Source organism: Chanodichthys erythropterus, chromosome 15 (genome assembly GCF_024489055.1).
Source record: "Chanodichthys erythropterus isolate Z2021 chromosome 15, ASM2448905v1, whole genome shotgun sequence".
Lineage (NCBI taxonomy): Eukaryota > Metazoa > Chordata > Actinopteri > Cypriniformes > Xenocyprididae > Chanodichthys > Chanodichthys erythropterus.
Window position 1 is genome coordinate 10,878,351 of NC_090235.1, and position 8,673 is coordinate 10,887,023.

Here is an 8,673-nt window from a genome sequence, read left to right on the forward strand (position 1 = left end):
GCATAGCAACACATTAGCTACAACCCCAAGTACCCTAGAAAATGCATTGTAATACCTTAGTAACCACCCCAACTGCCTTACCAACCACATAGCAACACCCTAGCAACCTTCCAAAATACCTTAGCAACCACCCCAAGTACCTTAGCAACCGCATAGCAAAACCGTAGCAACCACCCCAAGTACCTTAGCAACCACATAGCAAAAGCCTAGCAACCACATTAAACACTTTCAACCACTCAGAGTACCCTGATTCTATCTATCTATCTATCTATCTATAAAAACTACTAAACTAAAACTTAAACTTTCAAACTGAAAACTTTCCAACTTCAAGCTTTTAAAACTACTTCAAACTTTCTGGCTAGGCTTTTTCAAGCCAACTTAAAGTTTGTCTACAAAGGTTTTATCTAGTTTTGTTGATAGCATTGACACTGAGGATGTGAACAACTCTGAATATTACAGTACTTACAACATGGCATGAAGACAGCATGAGTTTGGAACAGCGCTGTAGCATACTCCATTTTAGTATGACCTCGAATTTAGGTTAGAATGCCAATTGATTATTGACTATTTATATGATAATTTATCAAGACATTTGATTATTTTATTTAACTCTTACTCTTAACTCTGTACTCGTTCATTCAGTTCTCAGAGTAGCACAGGGTCCTCGCACCAGCTGTTATGCGGGCCCACGATCACAAACTCGCCAGTCTGATCAATAACCAGAGGTTATAGCTAAAGCAATTTAACAATGCTGCCCGTGCTTGCTATTGTTAAAAGGTACCCATGTAGCTCCATACAATCGCCAATATAACAACTTAGTTAAAGCTCCGACAATAATCAGGGGTTATGACCAGTACTATGAGGTAATGTTGCCCCTCGATAGAAATTTATCTGGCCCCATATAGTTAATAATACAACTATATAACAACTTAAAGGTGGTACAGAGGATGTTTCGTTTTATACATTTTTGCAATATTACTTGAAACTGTCTTTACTAACTGATAAAAGACTATTTATTAGGTGCACTGAAAGGAATATTATTAATATACATCATCTGTGCACGAGGTAGGGCCTTAAAAACATCAGCCAATCGTTTACGCGATCATCACATAAACGATTGGCCCTCTGGCTTGTCAATCACTGCCATTACGTTCCTTGTGAGAGACGTGCGCGGATTGGCCATCTGGCTTGTCAATCACTGCCATGACGTTCCTTGTGAGAGACGCGCGCGACTGCGCGCTCCAGTAAATTTCCACACTCCACAGGCGCCGCATGCAATGTTTTTGTCAGGAGACAGGAGTAACAACTGCAAATTATGAGTTACCTGCGGTGAGTCCGACAAAATGAATCCACTAAGTGTGTGCGCGGCTTTAAGTCGATTGTAAGGCCGATTATGAATGTAAATTGATACTTATAGTATGACTGATCGCGCTCAAACGCGTCCAGTCAGAACCAGTTGCGTTCAGTCTGCAATTACAGTCGGTGTGCAAATTCCATGTGAAAGTATATAAATCTGCTTCAGGAGCAGGAAACAATCGCTGTATGTTGAGCATAGATAGTCTTAGAATGTTTTAGCTAGTCCTTAAATGTGTGCGCGGCTTAATAACACAGCGAATGCCGGTGGTAAAAAAAACACTCGTGTTCCAATACTCGTGCACGAGTTTTGGGAGGCGTTCACTCGAAATGAGCTGTGTAGGAGGGTGGTTGTTCTTACGCATGCGCTCATTTCAAAAACTCAGTCGACGAAAAGATCCTCTGCACCACCTTTAAAGCAGAGGCAATGACCAGAGGTTATGACCAGTACACCTTTGTCTAGCCATATATAGTGAATGTGATTGCATAACAACTTAGTTAAAGTCAAGCAGTTAGTCAGAAATATAGATTCTCACCAGATGTGCTCCATGCTCCATACAATCCGAGATCTAGTATGTACTTAACCCTGGTCGTAGATTTGCGGTAACGGCAGATACATCGTAATCTACTAAAGTCAATAATTTCAGAGTAAGTCAGAATAAAGCCAAATATAACAATTTATTAGTCAGGTAAATGTATCATTCCAATTACATAATCAATTTAAAGATGATCAATACAAAACATCAAATTGTCAGAAAAAGTAAAAAGATGCATACCTGACATTAGAAAAAGAGTGTTCTGGACACTCAGCAATGTGGGCTGATCTTACAGAATCACCCGAGCCTCCTGCAACATCTCTTTAAATACTCAGACCAAGACAGAAACTTCTTTCAACTGGAAACATGAATTCACTATGGGAATTTTCATTAATCAGGGTCCTAGACTGAGTAGTTTATACCTTTTGGGGACAGAAGGCCATTTTCATGAAAGACCCTGTGAAGGTGGTCACACCCATTACAGAGAGCAAAATATCACTAAAATCTTTAAACCTTTATTACCTTCTGGTTTACTTCTGTGGGGATGAGACCTTTGTACCAGTCGCAAGACATTTCAAATGATACCAGACATGTATAATGTTGTATTATAACTGTTCACATTAAACCATATAGATTTTGGGTGAATTTCTGGTCATCTCTGCATGTAGTGAGAAGAGATGGAGGAAGAGCGGGTGAAGGAAAGGAAATGTAGATTAAGGCACTGCTGAGGTGTGATCGACTCAGTGTGATTGCGTCTCGGATGGGGATGATAATTTTGCAAGAGAGGGTTCAAATGTTAATTTCTTTTGTTTTCTCAAAGAGTAGCCCTCTCTTGGTCCAGCAGTCTTACACTACCATCATCTAACTTTCAGTCTTGATGTGTTTTGAGAGTGTCTTGTCTTTTGTCTCGCTGGTGGACCTCCAGATCATCCTGTAGTGAAGTGGACACAACCACATACACCTCCACAATGTATTGACACATTTTAAATGTCACTTCAGCACTGCATTAATCTCTTAGTGTTTCATCCAGCCTTCTAACTATACCTTAAACTGACAAAACTATCATTCTGCTGTATAGCATTATTACGACTGTAGTCTTACAATACCCTTAACAGTTTATAACTCACTCAACAAAAATATTACTGTTTCAACTCTTCCTACTCTTCCTCAGTATGAAGGACACAGATTCAGTGATGGACGATCAGCTGGGCTCGTACACAGCAGGTCTCCACATGTTTCCACCACAAACACTCCAGTTCACTGGTTGAAGTGTGGCTCATCCAGAGTGTCATACGTGATTCCCAGATCTCCTGTTTCTGCCAGAATTTCTCCTCATAGGTTCTGATGCCAAGTCACCTTCTTCATGCTCAGCTTTACGGATCCTACATACACTGGATCATCCCCTCCTCTCCTTTCTTTCTCCACATACGTTTGCTTTTCCCAGTACACTAACAGATTTCCTGGGCCGTCTCTTTCTGACAGGTTCCTCACTAACACATGATCACCTGCTCCAAGACAGAACTCCACACCTTCCTTTTTACAGTCTATGATTATCCCCTTTACATTATATTATTTGTGCAAATTACCAACAATAAACAAAGACATGAAACAAATTAAATGATAATTCTCTGAGGTCATTACATTAGTTTGAGCTTCTACATACTAACAGTTCAAGTGTGTCAAACTATTTTCTCCCAACAGATCAACAGAGAATCATTCTGACAAACACATGGATTCAACCTCAATTATGTTTGAAAAGACTGAAGATGTTTTAAAGGAAGAGCATCATTCTGTCATCATTTACTCATCATGTCGTTCTGAACCCGAGTGACTTTCTTCAGTGGATCACAAAAGACATTTAGAAATTAATACAAATATTTCTTCTTTGGTCCACTTGTATAGACCACATATTACAAACACTGAGATGAATAAGAGAGATTGAGCTGAACAGGTTTCTAATGGAAGTGATCTGGTTTAGTAGAGTTTATGTTGAACTGGAGTGAGTTGAACTGAATCAGGTTTAAGCGTGTCAAATACTCAAATACTTTAGTTGTTTACTGCTCTCATGGTTTCAGAATTGTATTAAAAGTATGTCATTTGATTGGTTGAAAAGCAAAGTTTGGTGTTTCTGTCATTTTGTCACATTATGTAAAGACTAAAGAAACAGGAAGTAAAATGAGCTGAACACAAACCTGCTAAACTGCAGCTGAAAATCACATTTACATTAAAACAAGATTAAAACTATATGTGGCACCCGAAGGGTTTGTTTTCATTAATTTGGACTTAATTATAATTACAAAGGTGGTAGATCAGAATTTCCTAGAAACCATTAACCATCTGACCCCTCGTAACACTGACTATGCCACCCTGGGAATTTCACCAAGGGAAACAATAGTCCAATAAGGACACACAGGTTTGTTCCCACAAGGATACAGCAAAGATGTGAATATAAAGAAAGATAACAATGATACTTTATAAATCTTATAAAAGCAGTTCCACACACACACAGTTCAACACAAGAGGAATGAGTGTGGCTTTAAAATAAAGACCAAACTAAAGGCTAGATGTTAGATGGCATGGAGAAATAACCCACCCAAATTCCACTTCACTACACACTTCAAATATACACTATTGTACTCACTTCACCACACACACACGTGCATTCAGGTTACAGAAATTTAGAATCAAATCACTCAGTGAACAAGGGTACCCATTAGCTTAGAGTGGTAGCACTCCTTCCTAGCCAAAGTTAGACAAAATATCTCAACTTTCACAGATTTTTAAAAATATATATATATTAAACATCAAGTTGTCACACAAGCCAATATCAAATCAAATAAGCATAACAAGAGAAAAATAAAGACAATAATAATGTGGACTAGTTGCATCATAATCTCAAACAAAATACAAAATAAAATAATAACATATGCAATCACACACATTCCCCAAATATGAGACCATAATCCATTAATCGTACTCTCACACACACACACAAACACACACACACAAAATATACTTAGTCATACAAACTACACTTAGTCACACAATATTTATGTTTAATTTGTGGAGATATATATTTAAAGTAGCTATTCGTATTACCTACTTTGTATTTGCTGTTTCTTATCTAAACAGCACTGTCAAATATTAAGTTAAGTATATTATCTCCTTTGTAGGCCTACTTAGGTTTCTGATCTAAATATCACTGTCATAGTTTAGATTGTTCAGTGAGTTTGAGTCATTCACTGTATGAGGAGTGATTGTGTTCCCTTTCAATACGATACTTGCATGGCGTCTGCTTTAGCTGATGCTTATGGGGGAAAACTCCTGTTTTCTCTGAATGGCAATTCAAATGGCGTTTCAGCCCGCCAGAATGGGTGCCTATAAAGTTATACAGAAATGCTATTTCAGATGTTTCTCCTTCAGCACGACGATCATCTCACTGCTCTGAAGAAGACTGAAGCCTCAGTGCTCTTCTTGCCTCTTCCTTCCCATAAACGAGCCTCCCAGCAGAAACGAAGACACTTCAGCAAGCAAGCTGATACACTGATCTCCCCTGCAGCCATCCGGCGACAACTAAAAGAACAAATTTTAAGAGCAAATTTCACAGTAAATTTCCTGTGACGTCGTTGCAAATGTTGCTCAGTGAATGCGGCTTGAGCAGAGCTTCCCTGCCTGATGAGCACACTGAGTGTGTCTCGTGCTTGGGCTACGCTCACACCGAAATGGCTCTTCTGGACTCCAGCTGCCCACACTGTGAGAACCTGAGCCTCGCAATGTTGCACGCCAGGATCACACTCTTCAGCGACCCGCCTGTTCTCTCACCTCTGTAGCAAATCAGCTCAAAGGGGAAATATTAATAATTATTCATAACTCATTTTGATTATTAATTATGGTTAATTATGAATATTTGAATCAGTTAATCAGATTAATTTGATGTATCTACATTAAAATTACAATCAATAAATCAGTTCATCCTGTGAACACTCAGTATTGATTATTAATTCTAAAAGAATGGTATTTTTCATGGCCACAGAAAAATAATTATTTCTTAGCATTTACAGTGCTTAGAGCTGGTAATAAGATCTGGGCCCGTATGTATACAACTTCTTAGAAATGCTCTTAAGGATAGTCTTAAGTTTTGACTTAAGTGCCAAAAAATTCTTAGTAAAGAGTAGGACTTTTCTAAGAGTAGGAGACTTTTATAAAGAAGCTAAAAGCAACTTTTAGCAAAGTCTAAGACTGATTCTTAAGTGCTGACTTAAGTGTTATGAACTAAGGACTACAATGATGTCAACTCAAAATGGCTGCCCTCAACCTCTGAATCAGCCAATAGCGAGCCTGCAAGGGTGAAGTCACAGCAGCACAACACCAATCATTTAATGTTATTATTAAAAAATAATAATTTAAAAAGACACTGAAACGTTTTAATATTTTAATTTATTTTTAAAAATAGCTTTGCGTTGTGCAAAATTATTTAAAAATGTATTAAAATATGTAAGCATATCGTGTAGCTGTGCTTGGAGTCAATTGTTTCATGTGTAAGAATGAAATGAAATTTAAAATTATTCTTACATCACCAAAAAATATATTAGAAAAGCTTTCCAGCACAGGAGAGTGCTAAGCAGGAAGGCCTGAAAACAGATGCGGGGCTGCTTTGATTTCTTATCATGTGAGTAACACTGGATTTTAATTGTCTGGAGCTGCTGTTCTGTTGGTGATTAACAAGAAACTCTTGTTTGTATTTACTCGTGGGTACTGTACATTCATTTTTTGTGCTTTCTTGTCGTTAGTTCATCATCTGTGCTTTATTTTTCGTGAAGCATTTTGTTGTGCGTTAGCTGGTAGTGCATTTGCCTCGCATGCCAGCAGCGATTGGGCTGGGATTCGAGACCGACTCGGAGCAGGGTGGTTAGGATTGGAGTGTGAGTTTTGGAGGCGGCGCAATGAAGAGAGGGGTGTGTTTGTTTGGGTTGATTTCAAATATCAACAGTGTTCAACAACGAATTTGAGAAATCGCATGTAGCACCTTTAAATGTATTAAAATGCATTAAACATATTAATTATTGTTTAAGTAATATTTATTACATTTATTATGTTTATTTAAAGTTATTACATTTCTTATTAGGTCAGTTACAAAAAGAACTGACAATCAAGTTTATATCATTTTATCAACTCCATGTCAACTAACTCCAATACATCATATCTTCATTGGAATGCGTGTGTTTCCTCTTCTTTGCTGCCATCTTGTTACTCCTAACTAGGTTTGGAGACCTCTGCAGCTCTCCTAAATAATTTAGGAGCTAAGACCTAATCTTGACACTTAGGAACCTTTATGAATCATAGTTATTATTAAGTCTAGGAATAAGAGTAAAATTCCGTCATTCTTAGAAATTTGACACACTTAAGACTAAAATTTTACTCTGAGCGGCTTTATACATACGGGCCCAGTTCATCTATGAATTAATGCAGGAAAGTCTGTTTTGAGGACTATGGCCACAGCTTTTCATGTGGCACTATCATTCAGAGCAGCTTGTGCATATTTGTGGGTCATAAAAATCATAAATCATAAATCAAATATCAAGACACATAATGGTGTCTATGGTAACTGAGGCTCTTGCCTCAGTGGGTCTGTTGGGGAATGACTGCTTACAGACTCCAGAGTGAGTTTTAGAGATTATTTGTTAAATATGACAAATAATTGTGTCTGATTTGTCTTAGTCATTAAACCTCCTTCCCCTCTCAGGCCAAGGTGAAAAAGCTGATGCACGACCTAGAATTGATATAGAGCTTTTGCGAGTCCTCTCAAAAGCTGTAGAAAAGCTTAGCTTAGACTGGTCGGCCCCAGAAGAGCACACCCGCAGCCAACTCGATGAGTGGTTTCAGAGCACCGCCAGCAGCTAAAAGTACTAAAAGTTCTTCTTTAGTATTTCTTAAGATAATCTTAAGAACATCTAAGTGTACTCAAATGTGCTTTTAACTACAGAGATAGTATATTAAAAGGACATTTTAGTTCATATTTCATTGTGTCTCAAAATAGCACAGTTGAGTACATATAGTTTCAAATAGTTTAAGTACATTATAGAAGTGTACTTTTTTTTCACCTGGGATTGGTCAAGCTTTGGCCAGCCAAGTGGTGCTTGAACGCCACTTATGGGTCAATCTCATGGAGATTGAAGATGCTGACAGGACTGCTCTTCTGGACTCCCCCGTCTCACTCTCAGGCCTGTACGACTTCTTGTTGGATGGCTTCGTGGAGCGCCACAACGCGACACAGAAGTCATTGCAGACTATGCATCACTTCCTGCCAAGAAGAAACCAGTTCATCCACTAGCTCCAGTCACACCAAGACGGCTTAGCTGACTCAGCGGTGACCCAGGCCAGTCACAAGCGGAGCCTGAAGTCAAGCCATGTCTCCGCCTGGCAAAACGCTTCCCGTTTCCAAAACAACAGTGGCTCCACCCCAAGCTAAAGCTGGACCCTGTGCATCCGAAGCAGCCCTGATGCCTCAGGGCAGAGGAGGGCAGAGTTATGTCCTCCTCTGCCCTGAGGGACCACAACTGTGCCCATCTTCCAGTCCCCTCTTCAGTTCAGGGCACTGGAGACGGTGTAATTGCTGACAGTTCTGGGCCTTCCTTAAAAGTTTTTGCACCCAAACCCCCAATCAATGTGATAGAAAACCAAACAATTTTTTTACATTCTCAAAAAAGAGCTTCCTCCTCCTCTCAATCCTGTAACAGGTGCCGTTCTCCCACTTTAGCATGAGACGCAGCCCGTGGCACTTCAG